Source organism: Anomaloglossus baeobatrachus, chromosome 6, assembly GCF_048569485.1.
Source record: "Anomaloglossus baeobatrachus isolate aAnoBae1 chromosome 6, aAnoBae1.hap1, whole genome shotgun sequence".
Taxonomy (NCBI): Eukaryota; Metazoa; Chordata; class Amphibia; order Anura; family Aromobatidae; genus Anomaloglossus; species Anomaloglossus baeobatrachus.
The window spans coordinates 467,349,349-467,362,567 of NC_134358.1; the positions used below are offsets into that span (position 1 = coordinate 467,349,349).

The 13,219-nt window shown below is 52.1% G+C and overlaps 1 protein-coding gene across 1 annotated transcript in view; it reads right to left on the reverse strand.

Moving 5' to 3' along the window:
- The window catches only part of BTD (biotinidase), a 93,827-nt gene that overhangs the window by 34,408 nt on the left and 46,200 nt on the right, over positions 1-13,219 (reverse strand). The gene's annotated exons all lie outside the window — the stretch shown is intronic.

The window sequence follows — 13,219 nt, forward strand, 5'->3', positions numbered from 1 at the left end:
TCTTCCATACATCACTGTCCCAGATGCGTTTCAAAATATCAGATAAAATTTGAAAAAAAAACATTTAGCCCTGTATACTAATTATATAGGTCGGGGATAAATGGAAATGGTCAAGTAAACTTACTGTTACGGTAAACAGTCGGAATGCGACCCCCACTTCGGGTCAGAGTCAGGGTCCCCACAGTCTCTTCCTTGCCAGAGGCTCACTCTGTGGCTGCTGCTCTGCCTCGGCGCCTTTTACAGTGTGGGCCTCATTCCTCCGCTGTCTTAATAGTGTATGTACAACTACCAGAGTCTAAGTGCTGAAAACGAGCCAATGTACAGGCGCGTGACATGGCATCCCGATTGGCCGTTGGATGTCAGCGTTACCGATGACATGGCATTTGGCTCTTGGATGTCAGGGTCACCAGTGACGTGGCGTCTCCGGATTGGCTGTTGGACATCAACTATACTAATTTGATCGGGAGTTGAGGAGGCGGTGCTTAGGTTATATATGGATGCCGCCGACACCAGGATGGCGCTCATTCTTTAATTGCCCTACGGTGTGAGGGTGTCAGGCACATCGCTGGAATAGTGAGTCTTTGTAGTGATGTTTGCGCTGGCTAAGCGTGCTAATCACCGCATATAGGCAGGCCACTTGAATATTGCGTCTCAGTATCGGTGTCTGCGCTGGTTAAGCGTGCTAGCATCGTATATAGGCAGGTCACTTGAATTTCCGTTACTTTTCTGTTATTAGTGGTGTTAGCGCTGATTAAGTGTTCTAAGTGACCTGTGCTTATTTTCTTATTATTATATGGGCGACAGAGCTGTTTAGCGGTCTGTCGGCCCGGGCTTTATTATTTATAGCAGGACCTCCGGTGTGCTGCTTTTCTAGTCAGTGTGCAATCAACACTGACCCCAGTGCGCTTTTATACCCTTGTCTTACTTTATCTGCTGTTGTCCTTTCTGCTCTCTGGGCTCTTAGCAGCTACATTCCATCCTTCGCATGGTGGACCCCGGGTTGCGCTTGGGTTTGTACATATCATCCTTCCCAAGCCATCAACCCCCATAACACTTACCCTAATTTTGTTTAATTCACGGAAAATTGAGGCAAGGACGGAGACCCCCCATCTTTTTTTTTTTAACAAAAGAAAAGTCAAATAGCTACAAGCAAGGAAGTAGTATGAATCTGACCCTTTCATAAACTTTTGTTTACATATTCTTTCATAGTGGTTTGTGAGGTAAATCCGGAGATATGACGATAAATCATGACATTCAAGTCATGTCAGGAAGCCCTCTCCTGGTGTCACTACCCCCTTCCCTTCACACAACTGGTTTAGCAACAAATCCATGGCCATGTCCTGTGATATGGAAATTAGGTGGCTTTAGGACAATGGACACAGGATGACTCCCTGCCGTCACCCTGTAGTAGGAGCTGCTAGCTAGTTAGCAAGGCTATGGAAATAGCCAGACAGAACGACTCCAGTAAAAAATGGTTCATATCTCGCAAGCCATATTTCCGATAAATATGGCAACCATAAAAATGGTGTCTCCGCATGTGGACGATGCCGGCACCCCCTTTTTATGGGAACAGGACATTGGGAAATGCCCCAGGCGTGATATCAGCCAATGGGGAACTGGCAGACAGGTCATGAGTCCCCTCGTTCTGTAGCTAAATTCATAACTGTCACAATGAGAGCATTGGCGTCTGCCTACGACGCTCCCAGGCAAAGTTATAGCCAAAATCCCCTTTGCTGGATAATTCTGATCCATGCAGGGGGAGTGGCAGTGCTTCCCTGTGAGGTCACTAAGGTAGGAGGGGACCTGGATTTGGCCAGGTTGATAACCCTACTTCGGCCATTTTCCAGCGTTCTTCTGCTCGGGGGCCTGGTTGGGAAAGACCTGTGAGGAAGAATCCTAGAAACCTGGTCTACAGCGCCCCCCTGTGGCCAGACACACAAGGTAACTGATGTAATTGTATACCTGTTTGTAACCCATGCTTTATCTGTAACTGTACTCTGACATAACTGTATATTCTGTAGATTCCCTATTGTATATATTGTAGTTTCTAGTGTGCTTTAGGCGATTAAATTATATAATTAATCTTGGGCTGTTCTGTTATCTCGATCTTGAATCCCACGTCTGTGTGTTCGGCTAATAGTTACCGTGAAGCGGTTGGTGGCAGCGAGTTGTGCCAAGGATTATTGTGGGGAGGCCAGTGAGATTCGGGAAGATATTATATATTCCGCCCGCGGAGGTCGGGGGAATATATACCTTACTCTCACCGGGGACCCTTCAATAATCGGCATAAGTAGTATAGCGGCCTCCTTGCTTATTGTCGGGCAGTTCCATAATTGGCCTGACTATAAGAGGGGCGCTAGAGAGCGCGTCACGTGCTCTGTCTGTCGGTCGGGAGGTATAAAGTAGGGGTGACCCCCACTTGTTACCCCCCGATTGTGACGTACTGGTAGCCCGCGCGGGGGATTTCTGAGTGACCCCCCGGTGGTTCGTGACATATTGATGGCAAGCGGTGGGATCGAGATAATAGTGTGTGTGAGTGTGAGACCCATACTCCCAGACACTAAAGACTGCCTGCAGCAGCTGTGGCTGCTGGGGTCTTCAGACTAGCTCAACACTAGAGTGTCAGAGTGCAGATACTGTAAGGTGTGTGGAGGCATCAGGTGTCAGTTCTGTGTCAGTGACCAAAAGTCTGCAAGAATGGCTGAGAGCACCAGGAGCAAAGCCAAAGGAATGGCCGATGCTCAGGCCAGAGACGATGAGGAGGTTGTCCACGAGTCCTCCAGGAGCTCGACGCCAGAAAACAGCTCTGCAGAGGACATTGCACAACCGGGCACTGCTGGACAAGATGAGGAGCAGCTCGCCCAAGGGTCCTCAACGAGCCAGACGCCAGCCCTCCGCTCTGCAATGGACAGTGAAGCACCAGGCTCCGCAGCGGGCCGCAGATCACCACGTGCCATTCCACCGAGCCTGGGAGGCTCGGATAGCCTTCTTCAAATGGCTATGGCCCTACGCCAGGCTGGAGACCGGGAGGGCTACAAGGAACTCATGGCCGAGCGTGAGCGGCAAGCAGCGCGTGAAGAGCGCCAGGCAGAGCGTAACTACCAGCTGCAGCTAGCTCAGCTCCGGCCCTCATCAGCCACCCGTGACCTTCCAGACACCAAACTTCCAAAGGTCCGTGTTGAGGACTTCCCAGTGCTGGAGAAGGATGGAGACTTGGACTCTTTCTTGACTGCTTTTGAACGGACTTGCTTGCAGCATCATCTGAACAAGGACCAGTGGGCCAAATACCTGACCCCCCGTTTAAGGGGTAAGGCCCTGGATATCCTTGGGGACTTGCCTGCTGAGGCGGATCAGGGCTACGACACCATCAAGCGGGCCCTGATCCAACAGTACAACCTCACCCCGGAGTCCTACCGCAAGAAGTTCCGGACGCTGCAGAAGGGACCAAAGGACTCCTGGGCTGACCACCGGCGGGCACTTGCCCGAGCTGCCGACCACTGGACCCAAGGCCTGCAGCTTTCCACCGGACCGGAGATCCTGGACTTGTTCATCACGGAGCAACTCTTGTGGAACTGCCCTGAGGATCTCCGCCAGTTCATCCGAGACCAGAAGCCAAAGGGGTCCACGGCTACAGCTGCCCTGGCCGATGACTACACCAACAATTGGGCTCCTGAAGCCAGGAGAGCAGCCACCAGCAGCACCTGGAGAGGGGGTAAGATGAATTCTGCGACTGCCCCACCTGCCCCTAGACTGCAGGGGGTGTCCCCCTCAACTCCCCTCTCCAGGCCCGTGGCAGAGCCAAGACGGTGCCACCAGTGCAACCTACCTGGACACTTCAAGGCCATGTGCCCTCAGCGTCCCAAGGCCCCGGCTCCGTCCCCGTCCCAAGGGCCGCCCAAGGTGTATTGTGTGGGTGGGGGTGGTGGTAGGTCCCTGGACAGCTTCCAACCTGTCACCGTCGGCCGGTCTGTGACCATAGGACTGCGAGACAGCGCCTCGGAGGTGACTCTGGTGCGGCCTGAGATGGTGTCCCCCCAAGACTTGATCCCTGGAAAAACCCTCGCTGTCTCCGGGATTGGAGGCACTGACCCGGCGCTGCCTGTTGCTGACATTTATGTGGACTGGGGCGCAGGGCGAGGGGTGAGGGAGGTGGGGGTAACTGATCGGATCCCTGCAAACGTGCTACTTGGGACAGATTTGGGGCAAATAACCTCCCAGTTTGGCCCCGCCCCAAAGGCTGAACCTTCAGCCAGTGCTGACGTGCCTCCGGACAATGTTAATGTGTTATCTATGAATGATGTAAGGGAGGAGGGAGTGAACTCTGATATTTCTGCTTGCATAGACACCATAGACACACACTCAGCTGCAGCTGTGACAGGGGAGGGGGTCAGAGAAAGGTGTGACAATGCCTCTACAAGTAACCAGCCTGTGAGCTGGGATCTGCTGCCCTCTGCAGGGATAAGCAGAGAGCAGGGTGCTGCAGGGGGAGGACCAGTGTGTGGGGTGGGGGCTACCACAGCAAATGTGGGGTCCCCAGAGATTTCACAGCGGGGTTCTGTTGCTGCAGGGGGGGAACAGGCAGGTGAGATTGGGGCCGGTCCAGGAGCGGAAGTGCTCCCAGGTAAGATCTCGGTGCATGGTTCCCCCACAACCGGGGTGTCAGGAAGCCAGGTAGGTCTGCCTGAACCGGCGACTTGGTCAGGAACGGAGGAGGAGCAGGCACGACCCACGGTCGCAGCGGCTGTGGCCGCTGTCACCCGCAGTGGGAGTGCTGGAAGCCAAGGGGCCTCCCGGAGGTCCGATAGCTCTTCCCCTTCTGACCAAGTGGCAGCCGAGTCAGGTGGAGGCCAGGACACAGGTCCCGGGGTACTGACTGAAGATGTGACAGTCTCGTCGATTCTGGCCACATCTAGTCAGGAGTTTCAGGCAGCGTTAGAAGCTGACGACAGCCTGAAAGCTCTAAAGGAGCAGGCGGCACAGCCTCCCTCGGACTCGGACCCGGAGCGAGTGGTCTGGGACCAAGGACGGCTGTACCGGGCCACGGTCCAGCAGGGTTCACCGGAGGCGTGGCCCAGGGACCGACAGTTGGTGGTACCCTATCCGTTCCGGACGGAGTTGTTGCGGATCGCACATGAGATTCCGATGGCCGGACACCTAGGGATCGCTAAGACCAAGGCCAGGTTAAACCAGCATTTCTACTGGCCAAAAATGGGGGCCGATGTGGCTGCCTACTGCCGTTCGTGTGAAACCTGTCAGAGAGTGGGGAAGGCGGGGCCACACCCCAAAGCCCCACTAGTATCTCTGCCAATCATCGATGAGCCTTTCAGGAGGGTGGCTGTGGATCTGGTCGGCCCGCTGGCCATCCCCAGCAGCTCCGGGAAACGCTTCATACTGACGGTAGTGGACTATGCCACCCGGTACCCAGAAGCAGTGGCCTTGTCGTCCATTCGGGCTGACAAGGTGGCCACCGCATTGCTGGAGATTTTCTCCCGAGTGGGTTTTCCCCAGGAAATGCTCACTGACCGGGGGACCCAATTCATGTCCCAGCTGATGGAGGCACTCTGTAAGCAGGTCCAGGTGCGACATCTGGTGGCCAGCCCGTACCATCCACAGACTAATGGCCTGTGCGAGCGGTTCAATGGCACCTTAAAGCAGATGCTTAAGATGTTGGTCGACTCCCATGGGCGTGACTGGGAGCGGTATCTCCCACACCTGTTATTTGCTTACCGGGAGGTTCCACAGGCCTCAACAGGATTCTCACCGTTTGAGCTCCTGTACGGGCGACGTGTGCGGGGCCCCCTGGCTCTGGTGAAAGAGGCTTGGGAAGGGGATTTGGCCACCCCTGGAGTGTCGGTTATCGAGTATGTCATGCGCTTCCGGGACAAAATGCAGGCCTTGACGCAACTGGTACACGACAATATGGCTCAAGCCCAGGCCGATCAGAAGCGTTGGTACGACCAGAACGCTTGTGAGAGGACCTACCAAGTGGGTCAAAAGGTGTGGGTACTGGTCCCCGTACCACAGGACAAGCTTCAGGCAGCCTGGGAAGGCCCATACCTCGTGTACCAGCAGCTCAACCCTGTGACGTACCTGGTCACCCTGGACCCTGCCCGTGGAAGGCGGAAGCCCTTCCATGTGAACATGATGAAGGCACATCATGAGCGGGAGGCATGTGCGCTCCCCGTGTGCAACCTGCCCGAGGAGGGAGAAGCGGAAACCCTCTTGGATATGCTAGCCCAGGTTAGGGCAGGCGGATCCATTGAGGATGTGGAGGTTGGCCACCAGCTCTTGGAAGACCAACGGTCCCAGCTGTGGGCCACCCTCCTCCCCTTCCGGGGGTTGTTTACCAACCAGCCCGGAAGGACTGACTTGGCTGTCCATCACGTGGACACTGGGGATCATCCCCCGATCCGGCGTTCAGCATATCGGGTCTCCCTGGAGGTGCAGCAACACATGCGCCAGGAGATTGACGAGATGCTGAAGCTGGGGGTGATCCAGGCATCCAACAGCGCTTGGGCCTCGCCTGTAGTCCTCGTCCCTAAGAAGGACCGAACCACTCGGTTCTGCGTGGACTACAGGGGGCTCAATGCGGTCACGGTCGCCGATGCGTACCCAATGCCACGCATCGATGACCTGCTCGATCAGTTGGCCGGGGCTCAGTACCTGACCATCATGGATCTGAGCCGGGGATATTGGCAGATCCCCCTGACTCGCAAGGCCAGGGAACGCTCTGCCTTTATTACCCCATTTGGACTATACGAGTCCACGGTGATGCCATTCGGGATGAGGAATGCCCCTGCCACTTTCCAGCGGATGGTCAACACCCTGCTCAAGGGACTTGAAGGGTACGCGGCCGCGTACCTGGATGACATTGCCGTCTTCAGTCCCACCTGGGAGGACCACCTAGAGCATCTAGCACAGGTGCTCAGGCGGATCCACCGGGCAGGTTTGACCATCAAGCCGGGCAAGTGTCAGCTGGCCATGAGCGAGGTCCAGTACCTCGGTCACCGGGTAGGTGGGAGAACACTGAAGCCCGAGCCTGAGAAAGTGGAAGCCATCGCATCCTGGCCCACCCCCAGGACCAAGAAGCAGGTGATGTCCTTCTTGGGGACCGCTGGGTACTATAGGAGGTTTGTTCCATGCTATAGTAGCCTGGCAAAGCCCTTGACGGACCTCACCAAGAAGAAGCTGCCCTCTGCAGTCGATTGGACAATGGACTGCGAGACAGCCTTCCGGGCCCTAAAGGACGCCCTGTCCAGCCCGCCCGTGCTACAGGCAGCCGACTTCACGCGGCCGTTTGTAGTACAGACCGACGCCAGTGACTTCGGCCTCGGTGCGGTGCTCAGCCAGGTGGACTCTGCGAGCCAAGAGCACCCAGTCTTGTACCTGAGCAGGAAGCTGTTACCAAGGGAAGTTGCCTATTCCACGATGGAGAAGGAGTGCCTGGCCATAGTGTGGGCCCTGCAGCGTCTGCAACCCTATCTATACGGGCGCCACTTCATCGTGGAGACGGACCACAATCCCCTCAGCTGGTTGCACACCGTCTCTGGGACGAATGGGCGATTGTTGCGATGGAGCCTTGCGCTCCAGCAATACAACTTCACCATTCGCCACAAAAGGGGCCGTGACCACGGTAACGCAGACGGGCTGTCCCGACAAGGAGAGGTCGCGGACGGGCGCACGGGGGAACACCGGAGTGTGCTGCCCCCTAGCGCCCTCAAAAGGGGGGAGGTGTGAGGTAAATCCGGAGATATGACGATAAATCATGACATTCAAGTCATGTCAGGAAGCCCTCTCCTGGTGTCACTACCCCCTTCCCTTCACACAACTGGTTTAGCAACAAATCCATGGCCATGTCCTGTGATATGGAAATTAGGTGGCTTTAGGACAATGGACACAGGATGACTCCCTGCCGTCACCCTGTAGTAGGAGCTGCTAGCTAGTTAGCAAGGCTATGGAAATAGCCAGACAGAACGACTCCAGTAAAAAATGGTTCATATCTCGCAAGCCATATTTCCGATAAATATGGCAACCATAAAAATGGTGTCTCCGCATGTGGACGATGCCGGCACCCCCTTTTTATGGGAACAGGACATTGGGAAATGCCCCAGGCGTGATATCAGCCAATGGGGAACTGGCAGACAGGTCATGAGTCCCCTCGTTCTGTAGCTAAATTCATAACTGTCACAATGAGAGCATTGGCGTCTGCCTACGACGCTCCCAGGCAAAGTTATAGCCAAAATCCCCTTTGCTGGATAATTCTGATCCATGCAGGGGGAGTGGCAGTGCTTCCCTGTGAGGTCACTAAGGTAGGAGGGGACCTGGATTTGGCCAGGTTGATAACCCTACTTCGGCCATTTTCCAGCGTTCTTCTGCTCGGGGGCCTGGTTGGGAAAGACCTGTGAGGAAGAATCCTAGAAACCTGGTCTACAGCGCCCCCCTGTGGCCAGACACACAAGGTAACTGATGTAATTGTATACCTGTTTGTAACCCATGCTTTATCTGTAACTGTACTCTGACATAACTGTATATTCTGTAGATTCCCTATTGTATATATTGTAGTTTCTAGTGTGCTTTAGGCGATTAAATTATATAATTAATCTTGGGCTGTTCTGTTATCTCGATCTTGAATCCCACGTCTGTGTGTTCGGCTAATAGTTACCGTGAAGCGGTTGGTGGCAGCGAGTTGTGCCAAGGATTATTGTGGGGAGGCCAGTGAGATTCGGGAAGATATTATATATTCCGCCCGCGGAGGTCGGGGGAATATATACCTTACTCTCACCGGGGACCCTTCAATAATCGGCATAAGTAGTATAGCGGCCTCCTTGCTTATTGTCGGGCAGTTCCATAATTGGCCTGACTATAAGAGGGGCGCTAGAGAGCGCGTCACGTGCTCTGTCTGTCGGTCGGGAGGTATAAAGTAGGGGTGACCCCCACTTGTTACCCCCCGATTGTGACGTACTGGTAGCCCGCGCGGGGGATTTCTGAGTGACCCCCCGGTGGTTCGTGACATGGTTCATTCAGGACTCGATAAATTATACAGTCGAACTTTAGGTACTTTGGCATTTGGAATAAGATTGATAACACAGACATAAGGACGATGGGGAGGTAATATCGCTGCCTATTTTCCTGAGAACACATCCCCAAAGTCTTTCAGGTACTCCGAAAGACCCTACAGACTAGCGGAGAAAACCCGTACAGAATTAAAACATTTCTTATGAATATAGGGATGCCACTTAACAATATTCCACAGACGGAGACCCTGATTCCAGCGATGTATCCCTTACTGAGCTGTTAGATTTTATCAAAATGACAGCAAAGTTTTTTCTGCTGCAGATTTAGCAGTTAGACATAGCTCCTGCATATGCTGGACTACCTGGCAGCAGGCTAAGTAGTCCTCTAATGATAATGCTGATTAAACAGTGATTTTATCAAAACTACACTAAGCAGCCCAGTAAGTGACAAATCACTGAAATCAGGATCTCAATCTCTAGATTACTCTGCTCTCAGATTAGGAGGTAAAAACCTGGTGACAGATTCATTTTAAATTGAATGTCGTATGATTAATATTAGTGGTTATATGTATTTTTTTCTATTAATATCTGGAATTGGTGACATGCAGAAGTTATTTTTTTGTATAGGGTAATATTTAAAATTTGCAATATTCAGAAATACATTCAGTATCACCTCTATTTTCTCTGCGTAGGCTGCATAGTGATGAGCCATTAATGGTTGTATTAGAATCCCAAAATTCTTTATGAACATCAACATTTTCAGGAAAAAAATGTTTGTTTGTTTTTTTTAGAACCAATAATTTCACAAATCTGTTGACATCCATAATTGTGTTGATGTCAAAATCACATGAAGGTACAAGGTAGAACTACAGTCCTTGCTGCTGAAATTTAAAACCAAAAGTCTTGTCATTGCTACATCTATTATATTGTCTATTAATACCGTAAAGTTTTCAGGCATACCTCATCTACCTAAGTTAACATGAGCAAGGCATGCGGTAAGGGACGGGGAAGAGGATGTGCTGCAGGGGCTGATGGCCAGTTGAAATTACGCTTTCTGCGGGAGAATAAAAAACACGCTGATCCACAAGCCCTATCCTCCATGAGTCATTATCCACACATCTCATTTTTGGCAACCCAGAGCCCAGGCTTTACTAGTCATGGAGTTCCACTCCTTAATAATGTGGGGGAAAAAAACTATTCTGAGGCCCTCCTCTGTGTGTCTTTCAGAGTGTATGGGAGTCCCTCCTTGTAATTTTTGGCATCCCTTGTACATAAATCCTATGCACTACTAGACTAGGAGATCCACTCCTTAATGGGAGAAAATGGTTTTCTAAAGGGGGATTTACACGCTGCAATATCGTCGGGGTCACGGTGTTTGTGACGCACATCCGTCGTAGTTAGTGACATCGCAGCGTGTGACAGCTAGGAGCGACGATCAACGATCGCAAAAACGGCAAAGATCGTTGACACGTCGCTCATTTTCATAATGTCGTTGGTGGTGCATGCCGCTGGTTGTTCGTCGCTCCTGCAGCACCACACATCGCTATGGGACACCGCAGGAACGACGAACATCATCCTACCTGCGTCCACCGGAAAAGGAAGGAAGGAAGGAGGTGGGCGGCATGTTCCGGCCGCTCATCTCATTCCTTCCTCTTCTATTGGACGGCCGTTTTGTGATGCCGCTGTGATGCCGAACACACCTCCCCCTTGAAGGAGGGATTGTTCGGCAGCAACAGTGACTTTGCTGAACAGGTAAGTGCGTGTGACCCTGCCGTAGCGATATTGTTCGCTACGGCAGCGATCACATGTCGCACGAACGACGGGGGTGGGTGCTATCGCTCGCAACATCGCTAGCGATGTCGCAGCGTGGAAAGCCCCCTTAAGGCCTTTCTTTACGTGTCTTCCAGGGTGTATTGCAGTCCCACTTTCTAATTTTTGGCAGCCTTTGCATTTTGTACATAGGTTTTAATTATGCTTAAAGTGATACAATAATATTAATATAAAATAGTAATTATAGTTAAAGGGAACCTGTCAGCAGAAATTTCGCCCAAAACCTAAAAGATTCCCCCTCTGCAGCTCCTGGGCTGCATTCTAGAAAGGTCCCTGTTATTATTGTGCCCCCTTTCTGACCAAAATAAAGACTTTATAAAGTGGTACCTTTTTGTATTCAGATTCTGTTAACGTGACACGGGGGCGGGCTGCCTGATGGCCGTTAGTCTGCCTCCTGCCACTTTAGGCTGTCCCCCATCACTGATTTCCATAGCTGTGGACGCCGCCCAGTGCTCCACAGGTCCCCGCGCATGCCCAGTGCTCATCTCTCGTGGATGAGCACTGTGCCCAGTGTCACCGCCCTGAGGCAGGAAATAGATGGGAAGGAGGTGACGCGGGGTCAGCAGCACCGCGCTTGCGCAGAACGAAGGAGGCCGAGGGGGAAAGCGCGGTCCCGCGATTATGGGCGGTTGCTTGGTAATAAACATCACAGCACCGCCCATAATCTAAAGCCTGCGCGCACGTCACCAGCGGTGACACTGGGCACAGTGCTCATCCACGAGAGATGAGCACTGGGCATGCGCGGGGACCTGTGGAGCACTGGGCGGCGTCCACAGCTATAGAAATCAGCGATGGGGGACGGCCTAAAGCGGCAGAAGGCAGACTAACGGCCATCAGGCAGCCCGCCCCCGTGTCACATTTACAGAATATGAATACAAAAAGGTACCATTTATAAAGTCTTTATTTTGGTCAGAAAGGGGGCACAATAATAACAGGGACCTTTCTAGAATGCAGCCCAGGAGCTGCAGAGGGGGAATCTTTTAGGTTTTGGGCGAAATGTCTGCTGACAGGTTCCCTTTAATATTAATATTGAGCAAAACTAATTTCAGCCTATTGGTTCAGCCTTCACAACAGTCAGTCTCATGTGGACCTTCAGGAAATTTAATTGCCCACCTCTGGTCTACATATTTCACTTTTTTTTTTTTAAATAAACAGTAAGTACATTAGCAAATTTCATATAATGTATGGATAAAAAAATATTAAATATATTCTAGTTTCAGGATTATTTGTTACATAATTGTTCTAATATGATATATTCTAGTATTTTGCAATCTCTCCATGGATTGATATCAGAAGCAGCACAATAAGTGTTAAAGTTAAAAATACACATTTCCCTTACATGAAAAATTATTGAAATGACACAAAGTTTAAAGGGAACCTGTCATCAGAAATTTCGCCCAAAAGCTAAAAGATTCCCCCTCTGCAGCTCCTGGGCTGCATTCTAGGAAGATCCCTGTTATTATTGTGCCCCATGTGAGACCAAAATAAAGCCTTTATAAAGTTCTACCTTTTTGTATGCAGCTTCTGTAAATTCGTCCCGGGGGCGGGCTCTCTGCCGTCCGTTATTCTGCCTCCTGGTCCTGTATGCCGCCCCCATCGCTCCTTTCCATATCTGATGCACCGCCCACTGCTCCAGCCATCCCCGCGCATGCCCAGTGCCAGTCTCACAGGACTGAGCAGTTTGACCGCTGGTGACGTGTGCGCAGGCAAGTGATTATGGACGGGACTGTGACTGTTATCAGCAAGTACCCGGCCATAATCTCTTGAGCGCGCAAACCTCTCCAGCGGTCAGACACACTGTGCTCAGGGTAGTGCTAGACTGTATGGGCTGCTTTCAGGGATGACGTCCCTTTGTCATGTGATAGTATTTTGAACACGCCCCTATCACATGACAAAGGGACGTCATCCCTGGAAGCAGCCCATACAGTCTAGCACTACCCTGAGCACAGTGTGTCTGACCGCTGGAGAGGTTTGCGCGCTCAAGAGATTATGGCCGGGTACTTGCTGATAACAGTCACAGTCCCGTCCATAATCACTTGTCTGCGCACATGTCACCAGCGGTCAAACTGCTCAGTCCTGTGAGACTGGCACTGGGCATGCGCGGGGATGGCTGGAGCAGTGGGCGGTGCATCAGATATGGAAAGGAGCGATGGGGGCGGCATACAGGACCAGGGGGCAGAATAACGGACGGCAGAGAGCCCGCCCCCGGGACGGATTTACAGAAGCTGCATACAAAAAGGTAGAACTTTATAAAGGCTTTATTTTGGTCTCACATGGGGCACAATAATAACAGGGATCTTCCTAGAATGCAGCCCAGGAGCTGCAGAGGGGGAATCTTTTAGCTTTTGGGCGAAATTTCTGATGACAGGTTCCCT